The sequence below is a fragment of the Callospermophilus lateralis genome, chromosome 13, assembly GCF_048772815.1.
Source record: "Callospermophilus lateralis isolate mCalLat2 chromosome 13, mCalLat2.hap1, whole genome shotgun sequence".
Lineage (NCBI taxonomy): Eukaryota > Metazoa > Chordata > Mammalia > Rodentia > Sciuridae > Callospermophilus > Callospermophilus lateralis.
The window spans coordinates 45240268-45258211 of NC_135317.1; the positions used below are offsets into that span (position 1 = coordinate 45240268).

The 17944-nt window shown below is 36.7% G+C and overlaps 1 pseudogene; it reads left to right on the plus strand.

The window, feature by feature from the left end:
- Positions 1-685: 685 nt before the first annotated feature.
- Positions 686-1488, plus strand: LOC143379166 (large ribosomal subunit protein eL8 pseudogene; annotated as a pseudogene).
- The last annotated feature ends 16456 nt before the right edge of the window (positions 1489-17944 follow it).

Below are 17944 nucleotides of genomic sequence, written 5' to 3' on the forward strand. Positions count from 1 at the left end.
TGACATGATGGAGATTTGGGCCTACTTTTTCTTCTAGTAGATGCAGGGTCTCTGGTCTAATGCCTAGGTCCTTGATCCACTTTGAGTTTTGTGCGGGTTGAGAGATAGAGGTTCAGTTTCATTCTGCTACATGTGGATTTCAATTTTTCCCAGCACCATTTGTTGAAGAGGCTCTCTTTTCTCCATATACCGCTTTTACAATGTTGAGGTATGTGCCTACTATTCCTAGTTTTTCTAGTGTTTTGAACATGAATGGGTGCTATATTTTGTCAAATTCTTTTTTCAGCATCTATTGAGAGAATCATGTGATTCTTGTTTTTAAGACTTTGGTGTGATGAATTACATTTATTGATCTCTGTATGTTGAACCAACTTTGCAACCCGGGGATGAACCCCATTTGATCATAGTGCACTATCCTCTTAATTTTGGGGGGAAGAGACATTCAACCACTGAGCCACATCCCCAGCCCTATTTTGTATTTTATTTAGAGACAGGGTCTCACTGAGTTGCTTAGCACCTCGCTGTTGCTGAGGCTGGCTTTGAACTCACAATCCTTCTGTCTCAGCCTCCCCAGTGGCTAGGATTACAGGAGTGCTCCACCGCGCCAAGCTCTTAATGTGTTTTTGTATGTGATTTGCCAGTATTTTATTAAGAATTTTGGCTTTATCTCCTCCAACTGCCCAAGATGCCAAAAGGAAAGAAGGCCAAGAAGAAGAAGGTAGCCCTGGCCCCCACTGTGGTCAAGAAGCAGGAAGCCAAGAATGTGGTGAACCTGCTATACAAGAAGAGGCCAAAAAACTTCAGCATCAAACAGGACATCCAGCCCAAAAGGGACCGTACCCGCTTTGTAAAATGGCCCCACTACATCCAGCTGCAGCAGCAAAGGGCTATCTTTTCTATAAGCAGCTTAAAGTGCCTCCTGGGATTAACCAGTTCACCCAGGCCTTGGACTGCCAAATAGCCACCCAGATGCTTAAGCTTGCCCACAAGTACAGACCAGAGATGAAGCAGGAGTAGAAGAAGAGGCTGTTGGCCCAGGCTCAGAAGAAGGCTGCTGGCAAAGGGTATGTCCCCACAAAGAGATGGCCATTCCTTCGAGGAGGGGTCAATACTATCACCACCTTTGTGGAGAACAAGAAGGCTCAAGCTGGTGGTGATTGCACATGATGTGGATCCAATGGAGCTGGTTGTCTCCCTGCCCACCCTGTGTGGAAAGACAGGAGTCCCTTACTGCACCATCAAGTGGAAGGCCTGGTTGGGATGTCTGGTTCACAGGAAGACGTGTACCACTGTTGCCTGCACACAGGTTAATCTGGAAGACAAAGAAGCTCTGGCTAAGCTGGTGGAAGCCATTAGAACCCACTACAATGACAGATATAATGAGATCCATTGCTACTGGAGAGACAATGTCCTGGGTCCAAAATCTGTGCTTGTATCGCCAAGCTGGAAAAGGCAAAGGCTGAAGAACTCACCACTGAACTGGGATAAATGTATGCTATTGGGTTTCTGTACATAAAAGTAATAAATTTCCCTTCATCCAGGAAAAAAAAAGAATTTTTGCATCTATGTTCATTAGGGACATTGGTCTGAAATTTTATTTCCTTGATGTGTCTGTCTGGTTTTAGTATCAAGGTGATAATTGCTTCATATAATGAGTTTAGAAGGGTTCCCCCCTTTTCTATTTCATGGACTAATTTGAGGAGGACTGGTGTTAATTCATCTCTGAAGGTCTGAGAGAACTCAGCTGAGGATTTATCTGGTCCTGGTCCTGGGCTGTTCTTTCTTGGTAGACTTTTGATGTCATCTTCAATTTCATTGCTTGAAATTGATCTGTTTAAATTTTCTATGTCTTCCTGATTCCATTTGTGTTAATCATATGTCTCTAGAAAATTTGTTGATGTCTCTAAGATTTTCTATTTTTTAGAGTATAAATTATCAAAATAGGTTCAGATTATCATCTGTATTTCAGTAGTGTCAGTTGTGAAACTTCCTCATCATGAATTTTAGTAATTTGTGGGTTTTTTTGTCTTTCTCTTTTTTAGTTTGGCTAAGTGTTTATCAATTTTTTTTATTTTTTTAAAGAACCAACTTTTTGATTTGTTTATTTTTTGGATTGTTTCTTTTGTTTCAATTTTATTGATTTCAGCTCTGATTTTAATTACTTCCTGTGTTCTACTCTTTTGGTGTTGATTTGTTCTTCTTTTTCTAGGGCTTTGAGATGTAATGTTAGGACTTTTATTTATTGACTTTCTATTCTTTTAATGAATGAGTTCAATGCAATAAACTTTCCTCTTAGCACTGTCTCAAAAATGTCCCAGAGATTTTGATAGGTTGTGTTGCTATTTTCATTCACTTCTAAGTATTTTTTTACATTTCATTCCTGATTTCTTCTGTTATCCATTTGTCATTCAATAGGATATTATTTAGTTTCTACATATTAGAGAAGCTTCTATTTGTTATTTTATCATTGATTTCTAATTTCATTCCATTATGATCTGATGCAAGGTATTATCTCTAGTTTTTTTGTATTTGCTAAGAGTTGCTTAAGTTGACTTAAGATGCGGAATATTTTAGAAAAGGATTCATGTGCTGCTGAGAAGAAGGTGTATTCATTGATGGATGAAATATTCTACATATGTCTGTTGAATGTCTTGTTTTTAATCCAATCTGCCAGTCTGTGTCTTTTGATTGATGAGTTTAGGCTATTAACATTCAAGGTTATTATTGAGATATGTTTTGTATTCCTGGTCATTTTGTTTTATTTCTAGTTTTTAATTTGAATTCGTTTCTCCCTTAATTGACTGTTCCTTTAGTGTAGTTAGTTCCTCCCTTTGCCGGTTTTCACTTGCTTTTGTTTTCATTTCATCTTCATGGAATATTTTGTTTGGAATATTTTATAGTGCAGGCTTTCTAGTTGTGAATTCCTTTAACTTTTTGTTTCATCATCAATTCTGAAGCTTAATTTTGCTGGTTATAGTATTCTTGGCTGGCATTCATTTTCTTGCAGAACTTGGTATGTTTTATTCCAAGACCTCCTAGCTTTGAAGGTCTGGGTTGAGAGATCAGCGGAAATCTGAATTGGTTTCCCTCTAAATGTTACTTGTCATTTCCCCCTGGCAGCCTTATTCTCTATGTTAGGAATTTTCATAATAATTCATAATAATGTATGTAAATTGTTGTAATTTTTATATTTGGGGTCCTTTAAGCCTCCTGTATTTGATTTTTCTATTTCATTCTTCAGGGTTGGGAAATTTTCTGATGTTATTTCATTAAAAAGATTGTATCTCTGAGCTTTCATCTGTCCCAATAAATCTTAAATTTGGCCTTTTCAGGTTATGCCATGTTTCTTTCAAGTTCTGTTCATGGTTTCTTAACCTCTTTTCTCCATGGACAACTTTGTTTTTTCAAGATTATACATTTTGTCTTCATTGCCTGAAACTGTTTTCCAAGTGATCTAATCTGTTGGTGATGCTTCAATTGAATTTTTAATTTGGTTTATTGATTCCTTCATTTTGAGGATTTCTGCTTTTTTTTTTCAGAATCTCTGTCTCTTTATTGAAGTGACTTTCACTTACTGTATTTTCTCTCTGATTTTACTCTTTATACCATCCTCTATTTTGCAGATCAGTTTAACTATATACATTCTAAACTTCTTGTCTGACATTTCTTCCTACTGTAGTGTTGATGGATTCTGTTATTGAAGTATCTTGGTTCATTTGGGGTGATTTGTTCCCTTGTTTTTTTCATGTTGTTTGTGTATCTACCCTTCTAATAGTATGGATCTGAGGCAGTAGAGTTTCTATGCTGTGGATTTATCGTGTCCCTGAAGGTTTCCAGAACCTCACTTATGGAAAAGCTGCCTGTCTGCTTTCTTGGTTTTATGCCATGGAACAGCCAGGAAAATGATCTTCTCCTGTTTCATCATCTTGAAAACCCTCTAGCTTTAGGTTTTATACAAAGCCATGATGATTTTTAAGATTCATTTATCAATTATCTAGTAAAGATGGAAGGGAACAAATTTTCTATTAGCAAAAATTGTCTACAGTAGCAATTATTTAAGAAATAGGTATAGTGGAAAGTTCCAATTTGTCTGTGTTCCTTAATGATAGGGCAAGTCCACTTTCTGCAACTTTTGTAAGACAAGGCTGCAGCCAGAATTCAAGATCAATTACAGTGTCAAGTTGGTCTCATGGTTCAATTTATGAACTACACCTTTACCATCAACTCATGTAAAGCTTCTCTCTTCCTTTACCTTTTTTCCTTCTTACTTCACAATCCTGCCAATCCTATCTTCTTCATAGATAATCACACTATTGTATTTTATACATGCTGATAAATATATGGATATAAAGTCTGGAAACATATAAACCTACATAATACATGGTTTATTGATATACCATTAGAAAACACAATATATGCAATGTGCCATTCATTAGTAATTCATATCTCAATAGATACTGTGAGGAAAGCCTTAATGTATCATTTTAAATATCTCTGCTATGTGCCTGGAATGTGCTAGCTCTGATAATTTTTGTTTCTGATTTATATCAAATAAACCTATGCTTTTAATATACCCAGAAATCAGAAATAATCAGGGGGATTACTATGTAAAATAATAAAATATTATCCATGTTTTTATATTTTTAGGAACATTCTTTATGTGCATCTTTGTAAATTAAGTGCATTTCTGATTCTGTTTCTGTCCTTTATTCCCATTCAACACACCATCTTTAAGCCTTCCACCTGTTGCTGTTTGCTGATCTATTTTGTAGTGTCTAATACTGCACAGAATTCAATAGTACACATTCTGCATAATTTCTTGTTTATTTGTATAGTAATAAACACTTAGATTTCTGAGCTTCCTGCACTACTGTGAACTGCCTCTCACAGGCCACACAACAGACCTCTGTGGGAATTACTCAGGGTTATATACTCAGGTCTGGGACTGTTGGGTCAATGATAAGCATAGGAGCCTGGGCCAGGTTACTCTCCCCTCAGTCTACAGATGGGTTCCTTTTCTTTTTCACATTCTCATTATTGCTTGATTTAATCTACCTTAACATTTCTCCCTGTAGTTTGTTAAGAGGTATATCATTATCATTTTTTGATTGTGAATTTGCCCATCTCTTCATATTTCTTTTTGTTTCTTTTGAGAAACGGTCTTTCAAGGCTGTCCATGAACTGGTGATACACCTGTCTCAGTAGCTGGGATTCCAGGCCTGTGCCTCAGTGCCTAGCTATCTCTTCATATTTTTCCAATAGCTTTGATCTTCCATCTGCAAAGAGCCTATTCATATCCTTTTCCAAAATTGTGTATAGGTTTTCTTATTTTGCATTTTTTTGGTGCTTATTGATTTCTAGATTTTCCCCCTCTTTTCTTTTTTTTATATATTCATTTTGGATATATCAGTTTTAAATATAGAAAATATTTTTTCCATTCTATGTTAAATTAACTGATTATAATGTCTTCTGTGATTAAGAAATCTTTAATTTTATGGTGCCAAACATAAAAATTTTTCACTTTATGTGATCTTTAAAACATTTTTTTCCTGCTTTTAGGTCACAAATATATTCTTATAGTTTCATCCATTGGCCTTTTAGTTTTTTTCCCCCCTAAGTGCAAAGGTTTCGAATCCCTCTGCTACTTTTTTTTTTTTTTCAGTGTTAGGTTAGAAGCAAGCACTCTATCACTGAGCCACAGTGATATTATTTTATTTAAAAATAAAATAATTATTATTATCACATTTTATTTAAAAATATAATAAGTCATTTTATTTTTAGACAAGGTCTTACTGAGTTGCGAGGCTGATCTCAAGATTGTGATCCTCCTGTCTCAGCCTCCTGAGTTTCTGGGATTACAGGAGTACACCAATGTGCCCAGTTCAGTGGTTATATTCTAAAATGTTGCTATAAACACTGAATTAGTGAACGGCAAAACATTGGTCTTTGGGGAAATACAAAGTTAGGTTTCCTTAAGTGCAACATTTTCTTCTGCCAATCAACACATGTTCCCTGTTGTGCTTCTGTTTAAGATATCTTGTTTAATATATATTTCTTACAAATAGTTAATCTCACTGTCTCCAGATTATTTAAAGCCAGTGGGCTTTGGATATTATTTGTGTTTTATAGGTTTTTTTGGCCAACATCCTGGTCAGACAAGCCTTATCAGAGTCAGAAAGCTGCTTTTCCACATAACCCCTTTCCTGTATAGCATTATTTTTAGAGTATTTTTAAAGTTCTTCTGCAGACCCTGTCTCACCTGCCAGTGTGACATTTTTGGTGCTGTGTCACCTGAAATGCCTGAGGTAGTCAGTACCAGTTGAGAGGGTGAAACATCCCCCTGATTCTCCATGACATGGCCTTGGTTGTAAATTTATTTGACTTTCAACTTCACAGCTCTGTTGACTGTGCCTTTCTTATCAGTCATCATCTCATGAATCTTTAAATGTAGCTGCTTTTCCGCCTTCACTGTAGCTTCCTCTTGCATTATGGATCTTACTTTGGTACTTTCTGGAGCAGCCTCACATACATACTGAAGAATTTCCCCTTCCTTGCTCTGCAGGTACCATATTGTTGACTTATTAACACTGAAACTGACAGCCAACAGCATTTTGTGGCTCATGCCTGAAAGAGGCCTATCCAACACATATGCTTTTTCTGTAAGGCACATCACAACTTTTGTGCTTAGAATACTAGACAGCACTTCAGCACTATTCTTGAGGGTCATTTTAATCAGTAAAATTACCAAAATAGAGCACAGAGATGTGAAAAACACGACACCAAATAGCCTGGGAAAATAACACTTGTTTTGCATTATGAGAACTGAAATCAGAAGGCAGAGTGCTGCGTGCATGCTCGTCACGGAGGGAGACTCAAAATGTTTGCTACTTTGTGCCTGTCTGGGAATGACTGCTAATACCTGAGTTCAGTTACAATAAGTAGGCGAATTCACAAATACAGAATCTCCAGTAATGGGGATGGACTATTCTGCTTCTGAGCTTGTTTTTCTGTTCCTTCTGCATCTTGTTGTGTTTCTGTATCACCACTAAATTTTTATTATTGTAGTTTTGCATTGTGTTAATATCCAACAAAATGGAATACTCACCTCTCTGGCTTTTTTTTTCTTTTCCAGCATTGACTTTCCTGTTTTGTGCACTTTTATTTTTCTATAAATATTTTATTATAAAGTCATTGAACTCCTCAAATAATCCAGCTAGAATTTTGTGAGGCATTTCATTCAATTTATAGATTAAGGGAATCACTGACTTTAGAATGTTGTTATCCATCCATGAATATAATGTATCTTGCCGTTTATTTAGATTTATTTTTGTACCAGTTGAAAAATAATTGCACTTTTTCTTCTACATCATTTATTAGATAAATTTCTAGGCACATGACTCGTTTTTACATTAGGGTTTACTCTCGGTGTTTCACACCCTATGGGAATAGAAAAATGTATACATGTACCACCATTATAGTGTCATACCGTGTATTTTTACTGCCCCCCAAATATTGTGCTCTGCCTATTTACCACTCTCTCTGCATGTAATCCCTGACAACCACTGATGTTTATACTGTCTTCATAGTTTTGATTTTTCCAGAATGTCATAGTTGGAATTGCACAGGATATGGCCTTTTCAGATTGATTTCTTTCTTAGTAATATGTACTTATAAGTTCCCTCCATGTCTTTTCATGGCTTGATAGCTCATTTCTCTTTAGAACTAAATAAAATTCCATTGCCTGGATGCACTATGGCTTGTTTATCCACTCACCTATTAGAGGGCATATTGGTGGCTCTCAAGATTTGGCAATTATGACTAAAGGCACTATATTTTGTGCAGGTTTTGTGTGGACATTAATTTTCAGCTCCTTTGGGTAAATACCAAGGAGTGTGACTTCTGATTCACATGGTAAGAGTATGTTCAGCTTCGTATGAAAGCTCTCCACTGTCTTTTAAAGTGGCTGTACCATTTTGCATTTCTACCAGCAACAAAGATGTTGCTATTGTTCAACATCCTCTCCAGCATTTTGGTATTGTTAATGTTCCAGATTTTGGCCATTCTAGGTGTGCAGTGGTATCTCATTGTTTTGATTTGTGTTTTTTCAGTGTACTGTGATGTGGAACGTCTTTTCATACACTTATCTGTCATCAGTATATCTTCTTTGGTGCGGTGTCTATTAAGCTCTTAGATTGCTTTTTAAAGTTAAGTTTGTTTGTTTCTTTTTATTGTTGAGCTTCCAATTTTTCACCAAGTAGAATGTTAGCTTTGGGCTTGTTACATACAGCCTGTATTGTGTTGGGATACATTTCTTCTATACCTTATCAGGTGAGAGTTTTTAATCATGAAAGGATGCTATTTTTTGTCAAATGCTTTTTTTCTGTACCCAATGAGATGATCGCATGGTTTTTGCCCTTGATTCTGTTACTGTGATGTATTATAAGTGTTGATTTGTATATGTAGAACTATTCCTATATCCCAGAGATAAATCCAACTTGGTCGTAGTGAATGATCCTTTTATATATTGTATTTTATTGAGGATTTTTATAACTATGTTCATCAAGGATATTAATTGATAGTTTTCTTTTCTTATAAGGTCCATTCCTGCTTTGGTATCATGATCATTCTGGTATGGTAAAAAGAGTTTGAAAATACTTTCTCTGATTTTTTTGGTAGAATTTGTGAAGGATAGGTATTATTCTTTAAATGTTTGGTAGAATTCAGCAGTGAAGCCATCAGTACCTGGGCTTTTCTTTAATAGAAGACTTTCTATTACTGATTCAATCTCTACTCATTATTGGTCTGTGTGGACTTTCTATTTCTTCCTGATTCAATTTTGGCAGGTTGTGTAAGTCTAGAAATTTGCCCATTTATTCAAGGTTACCCAATTTGTTGGCCTATAATTGCTTATAATAATCTCTCATGATCCTTCGTATTTCTGTGGCATCAGTTGTAATGTCTCCTTTTTCATTTCTGATTTTATTAATCTGAGGTTTCTTGTTTTTTCTTGCTCTAGCTAAAAGTTCATCAATTTTCTTTTGTCTTTAAATATAACTCAACTTTCAGTTTCATTGATATTTCATATTATTTTTCTTTTCTCCATTTGTTTATTCTGCTCTAATCTTTATTATTGCTTTCATTCTGTTAATTTGGGACTTAGTTTGTTCTTTTCCTATTTCCTTGATGCAAAATATGAACTTACTAATTTTAAGTCTTTCTTCTTTGATGTAGACATTCATTGTATAAATTTCTCTCTTATTACTGTTTTTGTACATCCTATAATGTTTGATATGTTATGTTTCCATTTCCATTTGTTTCAAGATATTTCTTAATTCTCCCTTTAATTTCTTCATCAATCCATTTGTTGTTCAGAAGCATTTTGTTTAATTTCCATTTGTTTATAAACCTTCTAAGATTTCTCCCATTACTAATTTTGATGTTCATACCACTGTGGTCAGAAATAATACTAGATATGATTTTAGTATTGTTAAATCTATCCTAAAGAACGTCCATGAGTGTGTCAGAAGAGTGTGTATTTTCCAGATGTTGGATGGTGAGTTCTTTATATGTCTGTTAGGTCAACTTGGTCTAAAGTGTGATTGAAGTAACATTTTTTTTTTTATTAATTTTCTGTCTTGATGGATCTGTCCATTGTTAAAAGCAAGGGACTGAAGTCCCCACCATTTTTGTTTTGCTGTCTGTCCCTTCAGATGTATTAACATTTATTTATATATTCTGGTGCTCCAATGTTGGCTTCATATGTATTTACAATTGTTATATCTTCTTGAGGAATTGACACATTTGTCATTATTTAATGTTCTTCTTTATCGAGTTCTGTTTCTGACTTAGAGTCTGTTTTGTGGGAGATGAGTACAGCTATCGCTGCTTTCCTTGGTTTCCATTTGCAAGGAATATCACTTTCTCTTCCTTGATTTTCAGTCTGTGTGTGTCCTAAAAGCAGAGTGAGTCTTTTGTAGGCAGCATATAATTGGGTCCTGCTTTATATATACTCAGTAACTATTTTTTAATTGGAGAATTTAATCCATTTACATTCAAGGTAATTGTTACAGGTAAGGACTCAACTTCTGCCCTTTTTGTCAATTGTTTTCTGATTGTTTCTTCTTTCTGTCTTGCTGTCTTCCTTCATGGTTTGATAGTTTTTCTGTAGTGGCTTGACTTGTTTTCCATTTTTGTTTCATGTACCTACTGTAGATTTTTGTTTTATGGTTACCAGAGGCTTGTGTAAAACACAGTAGCTTATTTCAGGCTGATAAAAACTTAAATTAGATTGTATGCAACAACTCTACACTTCCCCTGTTCTTTAGTCAGCTTTTGTGTCACTGTGACCATAAATTAGAAGAGGGAACATTTATTTTATTTTATTTTTTGGAACATTTATTCGGACTCACGGTTTCAGAGATTCAGTCTATGGTTGGAGGGCTCCATAACTCTAGGCCCAAGGTGAGGCTAACATCATGGCAGAAAGGCACAATTGAGGAAATCTACTCAGTTCATAACAGCCAAGAAGCTGAAAGAGCCCCTTTCACCAGGGACAAAATACAAACCCTAAGGGTACAACCCCCAGGAACTTAATTCCTCCAGCCACACCCTACTTGTCTACAGTTACCACCCAGTTAATCCACATAGTGGATTATTGCACTGATTAGGTTATGTCTCTCATAATCTAATCATTTCACCTCTGAATATTCTTGCATTGTCTCACACATGAGATTTTTGGGGACACCTCATATCTAAACCATAATATCCTGCCACATATTTTGTTTTCATGTAAGAATTTACATTGTTTTATAATATGTCTCCTTTGGTAATATATTAAAATTATCATTAATAGTTTAATCTTTTAACCCTTGTACTAATAATTGCTTTACATAGCATTACAATTCGAGACAATTCTGAATATTTCTGTTTTAGTTATACTATTGAGTTTTGTGCTGTATGTTTCATATTATTAATTAGTGCCCTTTCCAGGAACTCCCTTCAGCAATTCTTTTACAGCAGATCCAGGCAGGATGAACTCCCTTAGCTTTTATTTGTCTGGGGAAATTTTTATTCATTCCTCATTTTTTATAGACAATTTGCTGTGTACAGCATTCCTGGTTGGCAGATTTTTCATTCCTCTGAATATATTCCACTGTCTCCTGGACTTCAGAGTTTCTGCTGGGAAATCCATTGATAGTTGTATCAAGACTTGAACATGACATATGTCTTATCTCTTCCTGCTCTGAGAATTTTTCTTTGTCCTTGATCTTTGATAGTGTGATTATCTTGTGTCTGAGTGGATTCTTCTTTGAACCAAATTTTATGGAAGACCTCTGAATCTCCTGTACCTGAATGTTGACATTTTTTTACAGATGGGGAAAATTTTCAGCCATTATTTTTTTAAAAATATGTTTTCTGACTCTTTCTCTTTCTTCTTTTGGAACTTGAATTATGCCACAGTTAGTTTTCTTGATAATGTCTGATGATTTGCATAGGCCTTTTTCTTTCCTTTTAAATCTTTTTTTTCCTGTTTGCTCCTCTGATTTAATAATTTCAAATGCTTCATCTTCAAGCTCTACCTTGAGCTTTCTTCAACTTAATTGAGACAGCTATTGCAGCTTTTTATTGAATTTTTAAAGTTTCCATCATTGTATTCTTTTTAAAAGTTTATTCTAATTAGTTAAAATGACAGTACAATGCATTTTGACACATCATACATAAATGGAGCATAAGTTATAATCCTTCTGGTTGTATGGTATAGAGTTACACAGATCATGTAATCATATATGCACATAGGGTAATAATGTCTGATTGATTCTACTGTTGTTCCTACACCCATGTGCCCTCCCCTCCCTTCACTCCCCTCTGTCTAATCCAAAGTTCTTCTATTATTCCCTACTCCCACCCTTATTGTAATTTGTCATCTGCATGTCAGAGAAAACATTCAACCTTTGGTTCTTTGGGATTGGTTTATTTTGCTTAGCATGCTATTCTCCAGCTCCCTCCATACCTGCAAATCCTAAAATTTCATTCTTCTTTAAGGCTAAGTAATATCCCATTGTGTATATATACCACATTTTCTCTATCCATTCATCTATTGAAGGACACCTTGGTTGGTTCCATAGTTTAGCTATTGTTAATTGAGCTGCTATAAACATTGATGTGGCTGTATCACTGGATTATGCTGATTTTAAGACCTTTAGGTATAAACCTAGGCGTGGTATCACTGGGTCAAATTAGGGTTCTATTCCAAGTTTTCTGAGGAATCTCCATACTGCTTTCCATAGTGGTTGCACCAATTTGAAGTCCCACCAGCATCATTGCATTTTTTTATCTCTTGTATTTCTATTTGGATAATTTAATTTTCCCCTTTGTTAGATTTCTAGTTTTGATCATGTATTGTTTTCCCAATTTCATTTAATTTTTTGCCCATGTACTTTCATAGTTCACTGAACTTCTTTACTGGTATCATATTATGAATTATCTGTCACTTATAGATCTCCATTTCTTTAGAGATTGGAGCTTTGTCAGTTTCTTTCCATGGTTTCATGATTTCCTGAGTTTTCCGCAATCCTTAAGTCCATGCATTAGCGTTTTTGCATTTGAGGAGACAGCCACTCCTTCCAACGTGTTCAGGTATTCTTTGGCAGGAATAGACCTTTGATATTTAGTCCAGCCCATAATTCTTGAACCCTCAGCAGGCAGAGTTTACTTTTAGGTTCTCAGGTGCCTGGGTTTCTGCCTTTGCCCTAAGTTCAGTTCAGGAGGAGCACTGGTTGGTTCTTGCTGTCTAGCAAGACCACTGGTGGAGTTCTGCAATCAGGCAGAGCTGCTGGATATACACTATAATGACCAGCAGTCATGCTGAACCTCAGGGTGGATTCCGTGGCTAGGTGGTACCATTATGTGAGTTCTAAAGTTAGAGCTGCAGAATGGGCCCTTAGGAGTCACTGCTTGGGATGGATGGAGACAGTTGCTAGGCTTACAAGAAATGTATGGTTGATGTTTGCCTCCATCTTTAGGTAGGGCTTTGAGGTGGGCTGCAAGACCACAGCAGGTGCTGTTTGAACTCCAGAGTTTGATAGAACTATCCCCACATTTTGCTGAAATTTGTCACAGTGGTTGTTTCCCTCCCTTGGCAGGATCTTTAGATCAGCTTTGCAGGTGGGCCAAGTGCTGTTTAAACTTGCACGTGTGGCAGAATTTGCCTTGTTCTTCACTGAAGTTTGACATGGGTGGGGTCTGGGGGTGGGTGTTATGGCCACGCTGAGCATTGCTTAAACTCCCAGGTGTAGCATAACTAGTCCCTTCCCTTTGCTGAAGTGCATTGTGGTGAGCATTGCTGGGGCGTTGGGCTCGTGTCCAAATCTGATCCTGGAGGCTGACTGAGTAGGGATTCAAGCCACGCAGAACTTCTCACCACCCTGGGAGGAGACATCTCAGCTTTGTGGGTGGGACATGCTGTTGGCTGGTTCCTCTGAGTGGGCACCATTCCTGGCAGGTATCTGGTATGGAGGTGCTCTTTGCTTCTGTCCACTTCAGCTTCCGGTCTTCAGGTCATCTAATGGTGCCATTCCCTGCTGTTCTCCCCTTGAGGTGAGACTAGAGTAGGTTTCCCAGGAAGCATCTTGGAATGCTAGGGAATGGATGTCCACCTCTGGTTCTCCGTTCCCACTGCAGAAACAGTGGACCCTGTGGGAATTCTCTGTGTGGCACTGTGCCAACTTGGAGAGGAGAAGCCATGTGGTCAAAGGGAAATCACGTCTCGTAGTCTCCTAATGTAGTTTTGATTCAGTTCTGTGGTCCACACTGCTTTCTCAGGTCTACTCCCAAGTTTGGGGGTTTTCACCAAGGTGTTCTGGTCTGTGGATAGTTGCTAACTGAACTTGCCGTGGGAGGTAATGAAGCCTGGGATCTCCTGTTCTGCCATCTTGCTTTGTTGCTCTTATTATTATTATTTTTAAATTTTTCCTTTTTAGTCATACATGACAGTAGAATAGATTTGGACATATCACACATACATGCAGTATGACTCCCCATTCTTGTGGTTTACATGATATGGAGTTACACTGGTTGCGTGTTCATATATGAACATAGGAAAAGTAATGTCCAATTCATTCTACTGTCTTTCCCATTCCCATCCCCCTCCCTTCCCTGCTATTATTAGTATTATTTTGAATAAACTGTTATTTTAAAATCAATTATGAATAAGAAAATAAACGTTTTTATTTTAGCTTCATTTACTATTTCTTCAATGTTCTTCTTTACTTTATGTAGACACAATTTCTTTTCTTCTCCTTTCTGTTCCCTTCTCTTCTCCCTCTTTCTCTCTGTCTTTTTGTTCCTCTCTTACCCAGGAATACTTACCACTGAGCTACATCCCCTTTTTATTTTTTATTTTGAGACAGGGTCTTGCTCAATTGCGAGGTTCTCACTAAATTCCAGAGGCTGGTCTCTAATTTACAATTCTCCTGTCTCACCTTCCCGAGTCCCTGGAATTACAGAGGTGTGCCACCGAACCTGGCTGTAGATACAATTCTTGAGCTATAATTTTTACTTTGTCTCTGAAGAAATTCTTTTAATAGTTCTTGCAAAGCAAGTCTACAGGCAACATATTTCCTCAATTTTGTTTTTTCAAGAAAGTTTTGACTTCTTCACTTTCAAAGTATAATTTTACAGTGTACAGACTTCTGGTGCTCTCTCTCTCTCTCTCTCTCTCTCTCTCTTTCTCTCTCTCTCTCTCTCTCTCTCTCTCTCTCTCTCTCTCTCAGCACTTTTAAGTCTTTTGCTCTACTCTTTTCTTGCTTGTTGGACTCTGAGAAGTTTGGTGTAATTCTAACCTTTGCTCCCAATAGGTGAGGTGTGGTTTTCCACTCTAGGTTCTTTAAAATTTATCTTTACTTTTCTGTGGTTTAAAAATAATGTCTGGTGTAGTTGTGTGTGTGTGTGTGTGTGTGTGTGTGTGTGTGTTTTAATTCATCCTGCTTGGTGTTCTTTGAGCTTTTCCAAGATTAGTGGTTTTGTGCCAGACATTAGTTTTGGGAAAATCTCAGTCATTATTGTTTTCAATCTTTCTTCTACTCCTTTCTTTCATGTCTTTTAGATATTTCCATTATGCACATATTATACCTTTTGTAGTTGCTTCGCAGCCTTTGGATATTCGTTTCTGGCTTTTTGTTGTTTTGGTGTAAGTTTTGTTGTTCGTTTTTGTCTTTACCGCTTTCCTTTTGGGTTTTGGGGTTCTGTTGCGATCTCCCCAAGCTTTTTCCTAGTTATTGGGGTGGACTGTTGACTTCCAAGCTGTTTACATGCGGAACTGGAAACCAGAGATCCCTTCTTGGGTTTTCCATGTAGGTTATTAAATTTGCAAATGAGGACGTTTTTATCTCTTCTCTTTGAATTATCTTAGTCTTATTTTCTTTTTTCTTGTCTCAAAGATTCTTTCCTCATCTGCACTCTGTCTACAAATAAGCCCATCAAAGGTTGTCCCTATCTGTCACAGGTTTTGAGCCCTAGCAGGTCTCTATGGTTCTTTCTTGGGATTGTCATCTCTCTGCTCATATTTATTGCTCATCTGTTTTTGCATGCTGTCTACTCTACTCATCAAATCCCTAGCATATTAATCACAGCTGTTTGAAATTCCTGCTCTGATAATTCCAACATCTTCACAATATCTGGTTCCCGATGCTTGCCCTATCCTCTCAAACTATGTTTGTTTTTTTTCTCTTTAGTATGCCTTATTTTTTCTTGATAAATGAACAGGATATACTGTAAAGGGAAGTGCTGTAACTAGTCCATTAGTGACGTGGTGGTCGAGAGGAGAGGAAGGGCCTTATAGTTCTGGGATTAAGGCTCAGTCTTTATGTGAGCGTCTGCCTCTGGACTGTGAACTTCATAAATGTGCCTCATTTTTTTTTCTCATTCCCTTAGGATGATTTGATTGAGCTGGAGTTGGGTCTTTTCCTTCTATTTGGTTGCTCAGGCTTTGCTAAAACCCCAGTGGGTTAGACTCCAGTTAATTGTTCTCTCCCATGGGCAGACCTTGGTAAGAATAGAATACTCTGGCATGTTTCAAAAAGATCCCCTTTCCCTTCTTCCTGCTGGAAGCATGAGAGTATTTTTCTCTGATATTTCTTATGGGCACCTGGTGGAACTTCTGGTGATAAAACTCACAAAAGTGTGGGAATCCCTCTGTGACTGGGTCTTCCTGGGTTCTCACCTCTCAGCCTTGTCCACTCTGAGCAGTTTGTCTAGTAATGTTTAGGCCTTCCTACCCTGGGACTTGTGCCTGCAGAGATTTCTGGTCTGAAACATTGTGATCTATGTATCTGTCTGTCTGTCCAGTTTGGGGGACAGTGGCTCACCCTGTTATCTCCCTTTTCTATAGACCTATGAGAGTTGTTGATTTTTTCAGTCTGATCAAATATTTCTTGTTGTTAGGATGAAGTGGCAAATTCTAAGCTTCCTATGTGTAGAACGGGGAGCAGGCGAAGTTCTCCATTGGGTTTCTACACAGATTATAATATCTGCCCACGACCATAGCTTTTTCTCTTCTATTTGAATTATTTTAGGTCTTATTTCCTTGTCTTATCTTGTACTAATTGCCAATACTTACAAATTTATATTACATGGTGATGATGAGGGTATTCATTTCCATTCTTTGAAGGAATATTTAGGTTTTCCTATTAAGTATGATGTTTTGCTAATTGTGTTGGTTTTTTGTGAGTGTTTTAGATTTTGTTACAATAAGAAGGTACTCTGATATTCCTAACTCTTTTGGATTTTTTAAAAATAAAAATCATCAATAGGTGTTGAATGTTATCTACTACTCTCTGCATACGTTATCACAATAGCAACTATTTTTCCCTTTAGTCATTTATGAAGAACTTAATATGACTTCTTTTCTGATGTTAAATCCTGTTTGAATTTCCAGAATAAACCCTTCCTGATGCAGCATTATCATCAATAGCTATATTCTTGGTTAGCTAATATTTTGTGTAGAGCTCATAAGGAAAGAACTCATACTTTTCTTATATTGTTATTATTCAGGTTTAGAATCAAACATGCAAAAAGGTTTATTACCTTTTCATTGAAAGTTTGGTAGAATGCATCTGAAATTTTTTTGGGGGTCTAGGCACTTACTAGAAACTTCAATTCAATTGCTTTGATAATTATTAGTCTATTCAATACTTATTTTTCCTCTTGTGTAATTTTTTGGCATTTTATAATTTTCAGAAATTCATTCCTACTGTCTAGATTTCCTACATTTGTTAAGGTTAAATTGTTAATATTTTTATTGCTGCAGTATCTCTGTTTTGTCATACTGATTCCCTCCCCAATTCAGTATTTGATTCATATCATTTTTATTTTTCGTTGAGCAGCTGTATCAGAGGTTTGTTTACCAGGTTAGACAGATTCATTTTAAAATATACATTTTACTGGCAAAAGTAGATCAGATATTCTTTCAAAAGCAGTAAATCTTCCAACTATTTGATAGTTCTTGTGCACTTTTCAATGGGGGGTGGGGTGGGTTCCAAAGCAGATAACCTCTTGAGAAACATATTAAAGAGTTTGAAGACTAGGTATTAAACATAATTTCAGGGGCTGGGGCTGGGGCTGGGGCTCAGCAGTAGCACACTTGCCTGGCATGTGTGAGGCACTGGGTTTGATTCTCAGCACCACATATAAATAAATAAAGGTCTATCAACAACTAAAAAAAAATTTTTAAAGTGTAATTTCAAATACATAGGATAATACAGACATGGTAGATCTCTTATCTCAGGGAGATTAGGTTCAGGCTTCTGAACAATCACATAACACAAAAATTACCAGTCTTGAGTTCTAAGAAGGAGTGGGGAAAGGCTAGGAGAGATTTTTCAAAGAAGCACTCACTCGGTTATGCCTGAGAAATTTCCTTTGAGCAAATGATAGGAGTTAATCTGGT